This window comes from Zingiber officinale, chromosome 4A (assembly GCF_018446385.1).
Source record: "Zingiber officinale cultivar Zhangliang chromosome 4A, Zo_v1.1, whole genome shotgun sequence".
NCBI lineage: Eukaryota > Viridiplantae > Streptophyta > Magnoliopsida > Zingiberales > Zingiberaceae > Zingiber > Zingiber officinale.
Window position 1 is genome coordinate 82,605,833 of NC_055992.1, and position 13,361 is coordinate 82,619,193.

The 13,361-nt window shown below is 33.8% G+C and overlaps 1 protein-coding gene across 2 annotated transcripts in view; it reads right to left on the reverse strand.

The window, feature by feature from the left end:
* Positions 1 to 13,361, reverse strand: part of LOC121970035 (acyl-CoA thioesterase 2-like) — a 59,016-nt gene that overhangs the window by 42,394 nt on the left and 3,261 nt on the right. The window lies entirely within an intron of this gene.

Sequence of the window (13,361 nt, forward strand, 5' to 3'; positions counted from 1 at the left end):
CCTATATATTTAATTGTATGCTCTAAAATAATGGTTTTATAAATAATATCAGAAACATTATAATAATATTTTTAAAAAATTTCTACAATGATAATTTTATGAAATAGGTGATATGTGTATAATTTTTAAATAAATCAATAATGGTGCATAATGCATGAAGCATTAGTTACCAAAAGTTTGTTTGTATAAGAATAAAAAAATTATAATATGTTACACGGATTCCCAATATACATCGATCATTATGTTCTAATGAGTCAATACTGAACATTATTTTACCATAAAGTATGCTGAATTCAACCTATGCAATACCTTAGTACATATTTTCTTTTAAAATTTAATCATCTAATTTTTTTAATTATGCGTTAGAGAGTGATAACTAAATAAATCTATCTGGCTCATAATTTGTACAATATTTTCATATATTATTCTAAGCTCAGCTGGTATACAAAGATTCAAGATGTAAATAAAATGTAACAAACACAATGAATGTGGAAAAATCAAGCTTCCATGATAACATTAAATCTAATTCTTATTTAATGCATCGTAAAATATGATCAATTCTTTCTTTTCAATTATGCCATAACAATGGGCAACATGAGAGATGGATAAAAATAAGGTCAATATAAGAAAATTCAAAACCTTTAAAATTTATTATTTTTCAATGGACCAATTGTCATCTATCCAATGTGCAACACAATACACCCAAAGATATATATATATATATAACTGTATTGTGACAACTAATCCAAATATTAGAAGTTAGTGTTATTTTATATTTTTAAGATACAAAAATATTAATTAAATTTACCTCATGGAATATTTTTATTACATCAGGTTTCACTATGTTCCTAGATACTATTCTACATTGAGGTTGTTAATGTCTCACAAAAATATTCAAAAGTGACTTGAGTCGGCCAATGAAAATGGTGATGCAAATGCCATAATAAATTTTATAATATCTTTTCTCACTTCCTCATTTGAAAATATGAGGTATGCATGCTCTCCACTAGTAATGACCTTCAGTTATCCTAGAACCTTGTAACTTTATGTGGTGATTAAGGAGGTCAATTCCACTAGAAGATTTGCAAGTAAGAACCTTCTTATAACTATTGCACTATGCTCTTTCTTCACCATCCTAAAGATGATGTTGCATTGATCTAAAAGTTGTGTGTAAAGCTTATAATTACAGTTTATGTTAACGTTATTTGAAGAGGCTCCTATCTTCATATGCTCTGTAAGTAGCCTCAAGCTCATCTCTCACTTTGACGCTTGCGACAATTCCTTCGACATGATGATGAGGATAAGGTTGTCATTGACTCTATGGGAGCTATTGGTAATTGTAGCCTTCAGGTCATGCCCCCATGCCAACTTGAGTAGCAACATCAAAGGGGATACACCGACCTAGCCACTAGGTAAAGTTTGTTGGATCTCCAAATGATACAAATACAAAATAAGTTGAGATGTGTACTTGTAGACCTAAGAAGACCCAACAGTTCTAGCCCTAGAGCAAGATGGTTCATGTTGTCCTACAATTATAATTTTCACAGGTGATGCATGAGAACCACAACTACAATTTTTCATTATATCCTAATATAAATTTTAAAAAAGGTTAATGAAAGATATTTTTAATAAATTTAATGCAATAATAAAAAAAAAATTAAAAATGATTTTTATCTTGATGTGAAAAGATGCATTGTCGAGGTGGAGAAATGCTTACAACGTTAGTGGCACCCCTATGAGCAATTATGAGCATTAAATAGGGAGATTATTATAAATTAAATAATAAAACAATAAAATTGAGATATTAGTAAGAAAACTAAAGAGAATGAGTTGAGAGAATGAGGCATGATGAATTGAGAATTGAGAGAATGCGAGTTCTTTGCACAAGGGATGAGGGGTGTGATTCGAGAGTATTTATTGGGCAATTTTAGGAAATATTTAGAATGTTGTGAGGTTAATATGGTATTTTAGGCTAACGTTAATCAAAAAGCCCTAAAATAGTCATTTTTATTTAAGATCAAGGGTTATTTTAGTCTTTTTGCAAGTAACCTTATCCTAATCCTAGCGTGGGCCCAGTTCGGCATGGGGTCTAGCTTAACCTAGCACATAGGCTGAGACTCTACCAACTAGTTTGACAGTCTAGGCCAAGTTTGGCACAGCATGGTTCTATTTTTTGGGCATAGCCTAGACTATGCTAGGTCAAGGCCCGAACCAATTGACACTAATAGATACAACCACATAGTGTTTCCTCTTCCCCATGCCCCCAATTTGAGCCCCCTCATCTGCTGATGTGTGCAACCTCAAGGTTGTTTCGATCTTCCTTTTCCAACGACGTGAGCTAGACTCTTCTCCTTGAAACTGTCAAATTTCTCTCCCTCCCCACACACAAAGCCATTAAATTTCCTTTTTCTCCCCCTTTGACATGAGCAACCTACAAAGCCCAAGCTAGGCTTCCTCTTCTCTCATAGACAAGTTTAATTGCTCAGACTCTTTTTCACATTTGTACTCATTTGTCATGTCATGTCATGTCAACATAGTTCCTAGACGTGTATATTGCCAAGTTAAGGAGTAACAACACATTCCAATGTATGGGTTTCCCAGCATAACCTACAAAATTTTTCCAACATTTACAATTGGTGCCTCTTCTCAAGCAGCAAAGAAATTCACTATATCCATGAACGAGGATTTCCATTATATGCTACAAATCTTGATCTGCATTGTTCCAAATTAATCGCTAGTCACCTTCATCATATAAGAAAAGGGTAGGTCTCTACATACCAAGATGTATCAAATTAGTGTACCAATTAAGGAGTGTGTATGATTCCTTTTATAGAAGACTCCTCAATGTGTAACATTCGAAATTTGTGATTTTTTTAGTTTATAGTGAACCCTCGATCGCATATTTAATGTATACCAATAAGGAAAATACTAAGATTCTAGATTTGAGTGTCTTTAAGCATATATCTAATCGTATGTGCTATTTTTCTAAACTTGACACTAGTAACTTATTGCCAATGTCACCCTAACCAATGGATCATTATCATTATAAAGTGTATTTAACAAGTTAATTGATGCATATACGGTTGGTTTAGCTCAAGAATTATGAAAGAAAATTCCAATTTCAACATTAGAGGAGATTATGACACTTGAATGACTCAGATCTGTGAAAGAAACTTGAGTCAACAGCCAACAACCCATCTAATTACAATTATTAATTGGATACAATTACCAACGTTGTTTTAATTCTTTTCTTGAGAGATAGCAAACTATTAAGCTTTTGGAAGGTCTAAGGCTTTTAACGTAAACTTTACAACTACTTTATTCTAGTTCAACATATAATTTTAAAAGAAAGTGAACTTAGTCAACAAGCACACATTGGAAAGTAGATGATGCAAACATTGGAAATAGGAGAATCTCGGAGCATTTGGTTTGTATTTTCATTTTTTGAAAAACAAGCGTTTTTTTTCTTAGAAAATGACTTTTAAACATTTTTTATTTTTCCATAAAATGATATCTCCTTTTCTAGAAAACAAATGTGGAAATTGCCAACCAAATAATATTTTTTATTTTCTTAGAAAATGAAAATAAAAAATTTACAAACCAAACGTTGCCTAAGGTTCTCAATTTTCCTATACTTGGGAAGTCAATTTTGCGTCTTGGCCGCCTTTGTTTTGTTCCTTATTAATGTTCAAAATTAATCTACCCCATGACTTTTCAGTTTTTCCATTCTATTCAAGAAGCTTGCACTAATTGTAAAATCCTGTTGAATGCAAATGTCGCTTGTCAACTTCTTGAGTTCATCTCAAACTCTCGTTCTTATCACCTGTTACTCGAGTGTGGCAAAAAATCCTCGAGTGTGCCATCTCAACTTCTACAAGTATCTTTAGTGTGTCTTTGGCATTATCACACACAGTGACATTCTCTATCCCTTTTTATTTAGTATTATATATGGTATACAATATCAAGTCGTGCAGATCAGTACAGGCGGAATTTACTATTCTGCTCGCCAACAATAGGATGCAGGTTCACAGCTACCTTGGCGACCTTGCCAAGCCACCACAAGGTCGCTGCTTCACGACCTCTCAGGCAGTAGGAGGTCTTGTCTTTTTTTTAATTATCAATTTGTTTTGTCAACGGTAATTTCAATTCCTATCAAAGTCCTTTCCATCTCTTAACTTTTTCTCTTTCGTTAATTTTTTCCTCCAACATCATTAATGTGTATCCTCATATATCATTAAATTTTTTCCTTCCTTCATCTGTCCTCCTACATTGTTTTTTTTCTTTTTCCTCCTACATCATTAATTTTTTTTCCCTTCATCCGTCCACGTGGATAAACAGAGAGAAAAATTCCTTACTTCTTTAATAATATAATGATTAATTTTTTCACTACATCCATCCACGAGATAAATAGTCAACCAAAAACTCTTAAAGGATGGTTAATTTTTTTCCCTCCTTCATCAGTTCATAAGGTAAATAGAGAAGAAAAAAACCCTCATAAAATGGAGGAAATAGATTCTTAGGAAAACAAAAATATATGTATAATATAATTTCTAACCTTATAAAATATACAACTATGAATTTAATTATTGTATATATAAATTTAAACTTAAATTTAGTTTAAACCTACTTAATCTTACCATGCCTACTTGGACTTCAACTAATTTTAAATTGACTTTTACTCGATAAGCATCCAATATTTAGATAATATCAAAATTTGAACTCAACATTAAACATCTCAAATATAACTCAATGATAAGTATCAATAACAATCAAATATTAATAAAAATATTTTTTAATTAATATATTTATATTTAAAAAAGTATCAAAATTGTATTGACACGACACAATATGATACCGAAATCACATCGTTCTGGTCACAAATCAAAATTTCAACACGGCTAGAAAGTTTAAACCTTGGTATTATCCATCTATAGTTCCTGTCCATTATCTAAGTCAATCTCCATCATTGTTTTACGTTACTAGTCCCATTTTATAATCCACTCCTAGGTCTCTTTCTTCTTCCTCTTGCTCTTGTAGACGAGTAACAACAAACACATTTTTCATACTTATGCCCATGTTGTGTCATGTTGATAGATGTACAGGTGGTGTATATACCGAGTCAGAGTAACAAAGTATTCTTATATGTGGGAGTTTCCCTCTCTATAACATACAAAATTCGTTTGATTGTAGTTAGTGTCTCTCCTCAAGCAACAGAGACATCATATCCACAATCTCCTTCTCGAACAAGGACTTCCATCATCTGATATTAATCCTGATCCACATTATTCAAATCAACTACTTGTCACTTTCGTATTATAATAATAGGGAGGATCGCTACTTACAAAGATGAACTAAATTAGTATTCTGATTGCCTATGATTACTTCTATAGCAGACTCCTCAGCATGTGCCACCCTGAATTCCCAGTTTGTAACTTCTTTAACCAGCAATATTTAACAACCATAACAACTTCTGTTGATTAAATGAAGCAAGCTTCTCACTTAACAAAAGTGAAACATACCAACAGCTCAATATTGATTTCATTTTAAGCCATATTCAACTTATCCAATACCCAATTAGTAATTATATTAGATAATTTAAACCTATAATGATGCAAATTTATGATCTCATGTGACCACAACTGAAATCTAAAATGGCAATGTTTCTTTTCAATTTTAGTTGGTGAGAATTTGACCAATAGATTGGCAATGACCCTCCCATAAGTAATGTCTTCTTATTAGAATTTGAGCATTCATATTGTAACTTGAAATTGCTAGCATTAACAAAGGGTCTAACAAAGCATTAACTAAGACTTAAAGGAAAGTTTACAAAATGACAATTAGACCTGCTATATTATATGGAATTGAATGTTGGGCTATAACTAGAGCAAATGAGCAGAAAATGAGAGTTGTAAAGATGACAATATTAAGGTGAATGTGCAGACATACAAAGATGGACAGGATAATAAATGAAAATATTAGAGAAAATTATATCTATTAAGAGAAAACTCCAGGAGACACGTTGAAGATGATACAGACATGTACTTACACGACCGATAAATGCTTCAGTTAGACGATGTGAAACTATGACAAATGTGAATATAAGACGAGGAGGAGGTGAACAAAAAAGACTTGGTTTGCAACAATAACAAGAAATCAAATTTATTTAAATACAAAGGATAGAGCCAATGACACATAATGATCCATATAGTCGAACTCACCTAGTGGGATAAGACTTGATTGTTTTTGTTGTTTCTTAATATCATAAACTTTAGTTGTGTATTTTCATCATCTCAAATTGATATGCAACCACCACTAAAGATTGATTTTGAGATTTATCTTTCTATATCTTATGTGAATAAAAAAGTAAATTATGCTAACACTAGTCTATATTTATGTATGACAATTTTTTTATGGATTAAAATCACTACTTCTTAATATACAAATAAAAAAAAATGGGAAAGAGAGGAAAGATTGTTTACGTATCAATGGTGGTCGCCTTTAAAGAAGACCGAAGGGAAATAAATTGTTGAAAAGGAGGATGCAAGGTTTAGGGAGTTAGGAAATAAAAGAGATTGTATTCACTTAAGGGGGTTGTAGTTGGGAAAAAAATGTGGGGCCATGAAGGGGATTGCAAGAGGGTGTTCACGAAACACCAATAACGGAGAGGTCTGAGAGGAGGAGAGAAGAGAAGAGGGGCTACAATTGGAAGAAGATTGAGGGGAGACATGCAAGGATGGAGTGGGTCGCAGGATGTCAGGCTTTTAGATGCTCGAGAGGAGTATTTGAGGAGAGGAAATAAAGGAGTGCAGGTGAGAGGTCCCAAGTGTAGGAGGTGTCCTATGTGAGGGGGGAAGGGTTGTTGGTCCGCTAGATATTGGTGTTGTAGAGAAATGGAGATGGTTGCAAAATAATGGGAAGTTGTTTTGTGATCAAGGAAAACTAGAGAACAAAACTTTTTCATTTTTACACAAAAGTCAATAAAATTTTTTGTGAAATGAGGAATTGCATATATTTATAGTGGTTCTCTTATATGTTTAAAAATTTACAATAGCACACATGTCTTATCGTTCCATACATTGGTTCCACCTCTGTAAGGTACTCTTTATCAATTATTTTGTTCTTATACACCTCAATAAAATAGTATTGTGAAATGAAAGAATAAATATTTGAATGAGACTGCACGAACTTTATTTCTCTATTGGGAGTTCCTCTACTATTTTAGGATGATGTACTTCTCACAAAATGTTATCTTATAAATTGCATGCTTTCCTTTGTGTTTCATGGTCAACTTCCTTCTGTCTTATCTTTTACATGTTATGTCATTTTCAATCTTAAACATCATATGTTTAGGTTTAGTTGTTTTGTCCAAATCTTATCACCATAAAAGATGATTGTCTCATAAATATATTGTGTGTTTCTTAAAGATGATTGTCTCTAAAAGGTGTGTGTTATTATTCTCCGAAATTACATAAACATTTGTTTTAACCAAGGTGACATTTTTTTAATCTACCTCCTTTTTCTCCACCTCACTTTTCATGCTTAAGTAGTTAAGCTACTTTATATCCTATTCCATTGCCTATCCCACGATCTATAATTCAGAACGACTCAACAAAAGCTTTATCAATGTCGACCTACAATGGACAATACACAATAAAAGGCAGCTCAGTGCATGAAGCTCCAGCTAATGCTGATCTCGGGAAAGAGTTGAACCACATTGGGTCTATAGTATGTAATCTTACCCTACATTGCAAGATGTTGTTTCCACGACTCAAACCCATGATCACAAGGTCACACGGCAGCAACTTTACAATTACACCAAGGCTCCCATTCACAATGGACAAAACACAATCCAAGCCTAATATAGCAATTCTGCAAGACTTTGCTGACTTACCAAAACCCTCCAAGATCTCAAACCCTACATCCTTATTGTTATAAGGAAAAGCACACGCACCACCTTAGATCATCTTTCCCATCACATATTATATGTTTTCTTATAACCAAGGTTTAAAATTTTGACCCGTGCCAAGCTTTCGATTTTGGACCGGAACGATACGATTTCGGTACCATATTGTGCCGTGCTGATATAGTTTCAGTATTTTCTAAATATAAAATATATTAATTAAAAAATAAAATATTAACAGAAATATTTAAAAAATAAACAATATAAAAAATAATCTTTTAAAAAAGAAAAAGATATGAAAATAGATAAATAAATAAATAAATATTTTATTATAATTTTTAAATTAAAATAAATAAAAAAAAATAAAATTAATTAGATAATGTTACTAGGGTTTAATAAAGTCTTTTTAGATTATTTCCATCGTAGCTAGGAGTTGATTAAAATAAATAACCTAAGTTTAATTAAAAAAAAAATCTGTGACCCCCCAACCATAGCCGTGGAACTTGCATGACTCCTCTGGCGTGACCACAGTGGTCCCTTTGCAACGGCCGCAGGGTCGAGCGCAGCGGAAGGGTTATGCGACCCCTCCGCTGCGGCCACGGGGTCGCACAACATGTCACTACTATTGCAGGTATAGTGATGTTTCCCCCGTTTCGACCGTCTCAGTATGATACTTTAAACCATGCTTATAACTAAAAAATTTTGTTTTTTTTTATCCAAGATAGAGGCAAACTACGCTTGATGGAATGGCACTATTGCACTCCAATGATATATTGGAAATAGAATTTTCATTCTAGAAAAATCTACAACTGAATGCAAATAGTATGCAGTCCCTAATGGTTTAATTGACTAGTCTAAAAATCCAATAGTGGTAAAAGGGTATAAACAGATACATCAGATTGACTAAAAGGGCATATTCTCCTCCTATTTGTAAGATTGCTTCAATTTGGATATCAAAAGTTTTTCCTCCATGGAGATCTTATTAGGAGATCTACATCACCTTATATGTAAATTGAAAAAATCAATATATCAATCATGGTTTGAAATCTCATACCGTTCCGGGTGCAATGGTCGAAACGTATCATTCTCATAAATTATCAAAATTTGATATTACTCGGCACCGAGAGACATTAATCATGTCAACAAGTATCATTTCATGTCAACACTCTCCTTGACATTCAAAAATTCAGATAATATTGTTATTATTAAGTAGCTTGTCTCCATATAAGATAATGTCAAAATCATAGCATTACAGATAAAAAGTAAACATTAAACTTTGCTATATATAGTTATCTTATCTTTTTCCTTTTCTTCAACTCTTTCCTCTTTCCTCTTTCCACTCCTAATTTACCACCGGCACCAAACATTGAAACGCCAGCACGATACCACAATAGTATCATGTCAATCAAAAACCAAAACACCAGCACAACTCAAGATAAGTCAAAAACCAAAACACCATCACAACTCAAGATTTCAAACCTTGATATCAACTAAAGCAGTCTTGTCTCCTAGAGCATGTCTTAGTAATTTCAGTTCCGTATTATTCAATCTAATAGAATCAAAATATTAATGATTCAATATTACGAATTACCTTAGTTTGAGAAGTGAATTCTCATTGTTGACTTAGATGACATTATTGTAACATAAGGTGACACCATAAGAATCAAAAGGTTGAAATCTTATCTCAATCAACAAATTTAGACTAAGGACTTGGAAAGCTAAGGTTTTTTATGAGCATTGCAATTGCACAATCAAGGAGAGACATTTATGTATCATATGAAAAATATGTACTGATATGCTCAAAGATATGGATATGCTACACCAAACTCAATAACACTCTTATACATTTAAGCATTGGACAAACACAAAAGATTAGTCATTATCTAATCTGAGAAATTATATATTAGTTCAAAAATTGAATTATTTCACAATTACTAGACATAACGAGTGTGGTTAATAGTTCCTTGAGTCTCTTTATCGAGATCATTGGATGGCAACACTAAGATTCTTTGATATTTATCTCAAACTGAAATTATATTTTGTTTTAATATTGTGCTGACATTTTGATGTATGGTGTTAGTGACGAATTGGGAGTGAAAGGAGTAAGGAGATGAACCGGAAAAAAAAAAAAAAGATAACAAAACTATATACTTAAATTCAATCTGTGTTTCATCTAGAATATTATAGTTTTGACAACACAAGCTAAAAAAATAAAGATAATATCTTAATTCATCTTGATATATTTTATAGCATACTAAGGGATGTCAAGTGTCGGCATGAACAATTGTCATCAACATGATTGATATAGCAACACGAGAAACATTGTTTGTGTCAAGTAATATTGAGATTTATAATCTATTAGAACGATATGTTTGGATCATGTTGCCTAGTAAACGCGATACAAGATCAACCATGATTTAGAGATTGCTCAAGACAAGGGCCCCCTTTATTTTGTTAAGATCATTTTCAAATTACACGATATAATGCAATTAGGCACTTTCCCCCCTTAATAGATGATCTATTTAAGTATTGTATTTTTGTGAGAGGAAGTAACTGAAGCATTTCCAATAAAGATAAGGTTACATCAAGGATCAGCTCTAAATCCCTATCTTTTTATACTAATTATAGATGAACTCACTATACATATTGCATGTTGTTTGCAGATGATATTATTTTGGTAGATGAAACATGTGAAAGAGTAAATAATAAACTAGAATTTTGGCAGGAAACACTAGAAGGGAAAGGTTTTAGGCTTAATAGAATAAAAAGACAGAATATATGGAATTTAAATTTAGCAATGTTAGACATAATGAGACAATTGTTAAGATAAAAGATGACGAGTTACCCGGAACCGAAAGCTTTATATATTTAAGATCATTTTTACAAAATGATAGAGAAATTGAGAGAGATATTTTACATAGAATGCAAGCAGGATGGTTGAAATGTTGAAAAATGTCAGGTGTTTTATGTGATAGTAAAGTACCTCTAAAACTTAAAGGAAAATTCTACAAAATCGCAATTAGACCTGCTATGTTATATAGAACTGAATGTTGGGTTATGACTCGAGTACATGAGCAAAGATGAGAGTTGCCGAAATGAGAATGTTAAGGAGGATGTGTGAACATACAAGAATGGACAAAATAAGAAATAAGAACATTAGAGAGAGTCAGAGTTGCATCTATTGAGGGAAAACTCCGAAAGACACGTTTAAGATGATACGAGCATATACTTAGACGACCAATAAATGTTCTAGTTAGGCGATGTGAAATTATGACAAATATGCATATCAAATGTGGAAGACCAAAAAAGACTTGGTTAGCAACAATAAAACAAGATAAAATTTATTTAAGCATACATGATGATATAGTGGGAGATAGAGCTCAATGGCGTAAAAGGATCCATATAGTCGATCCCACCGAGTGGGATAAGATTCGGTTGTTGTTGTTGTTGTTGTTGTTGTTGTTGTTGTTGTGGGAGGAAATTTAGTATCTTTGAAAAATAAAAGGCAGAGAAGTGCAAAGGCAGAATATAAGGCCATTACCACCACCACAACTGCCATAGGAAAGCTTGTTCGACTCTAAGCAATTAATATTGAAGGTGGATATTTATCCTATTTAACCACTTGTTATATTCTGAAATGGCCTCTAACAAATCTTTTATAAGAGGAAAGAACATAGAAATAAATTGACATTTTGTTTCAGTATGTGCAATCTAAGGAGTTCATCATATATATTCTTAGTGTCAACAATGGATTGGCAAATTAATTAAGTCCATAAGAGATCTTAGAATTGAACATATGTGTAATAGGTTAAGATTTTATAATATCCTTGAGCTAGATTAAAGGCGAGTATCAAGGTGTACAAACAATATATAGGGCCTAAATGTATTTTTTTTATTAATCTAATGCACACGCCCCCACGCATATATATGTACATACAGGTATATAGAGAGTTGCCAGCAACCTCTCACAGCAGCTATTCCAATATGGCCGGACCATCATTCCAAATCAAATTGAGCAACTTACCCACTTACCTACCGCTGAAGAAATCAAGGATGATTTATTCGACATTGGGGATCAACGGCCACCCGGTTCAAATGGTTAAGGGTCGAAGTTCTTCAAGCATACATGGGATATAGTTAGTGCAGATTTTATTGCTGCCATCATGGAAGACTACTTTGCCAATGGAATCATACACTTATAGCCCTCATCCCCAAGTTCGCCCATGCTAGTAAGGTGACTAATTATCACTCCATTTTCTATTGTATAGTGTTATATAAAGTTATCTCTAAGATATTAGACGACTTTCTGACATGTTGGGTCACCTTCTCCATTAGTCTTCGCGTTTGTACGAGTAGACTTATTACTGGTAATATTCACTTAGCATAAGAGATTTTTAGGAAATATGGTCATAAGCGCATCTCACCACACAATATTTTGAAGATCGACCTACAAAAGGCTTTTGACTCGGCGCCTTAGGCATTTCTACATGAGGCTCTCCTTGGATTGAACTTCGTGGAGCGTTTTATTGGATGGATTATGGAGTGTGTCGCCACTACCTCTTTCTCATTGGCTATCAATGGTGGATCTTGTGGACATTTTCGAGGAGCTAAGGGGCTACAACAAGGTGACCCACTATCGCCCTACCTATTTGGTATATGTATTGAGATCTTTAGCAAGCAGCTGCAACAGCACACATCCCAGCCAGGTTTTGGCTATCATCCACAGTGTGTCCACCTCATATTAGCCCACTTGGCGTATACGAATGACGTGCTACGTTTTAGCAGAGGAGATGCTACATCCGTTGGGACCCTAATCACATGCTTGCAGGACTTTAGGGAGACTGTTGGAGTTCATGTTAATCGCCTGAAGTCAAGCATCTATCTGGCGAGAGTTGATGACACGAAGCACTAGAGGCTTATCTCCATCATTGGATTTCTAGAGGGTACCATACTTTTTCGATATCCGTGGATTCCGCTAGCTGCAATGCATCTTCGGATATCATATTACACCCCTCTGTCGAACTCCCTGATCCATTGGATCAACGCCTGGCCAAGGAAGACATCATACGCGCAGTCAAGGCGCAGTTTATCACATCTGAACTTCAGGACGTTGAGTGCTTCTAGTTATCCATTCTGCCTTTACCTCTAGTTATCCATCATTGATTGCATTTACAATATATGTAAGTCTTTCATGTGGACCGCCCAAGCATCCTCCTCTATCATGGGCAGATGCAAACCAAAGGACGAAGGCAGATTGGGGTTTTGGGACTTGCAAGCCTGGAATCTAGTTCTCTTAGCAAAGGTATTAATGTGCATACGGGAGGAGGACGTCCTCCAGATCAAGTGGGTACATCATACCTATTTGAGTCACATCTAGACTTGGGCATGGCAAGTAGCTAATTTGGATTCCCCTCTGATTAAGAGACTACTATGGATACAGGATCTCATATTAGTGGGTGTC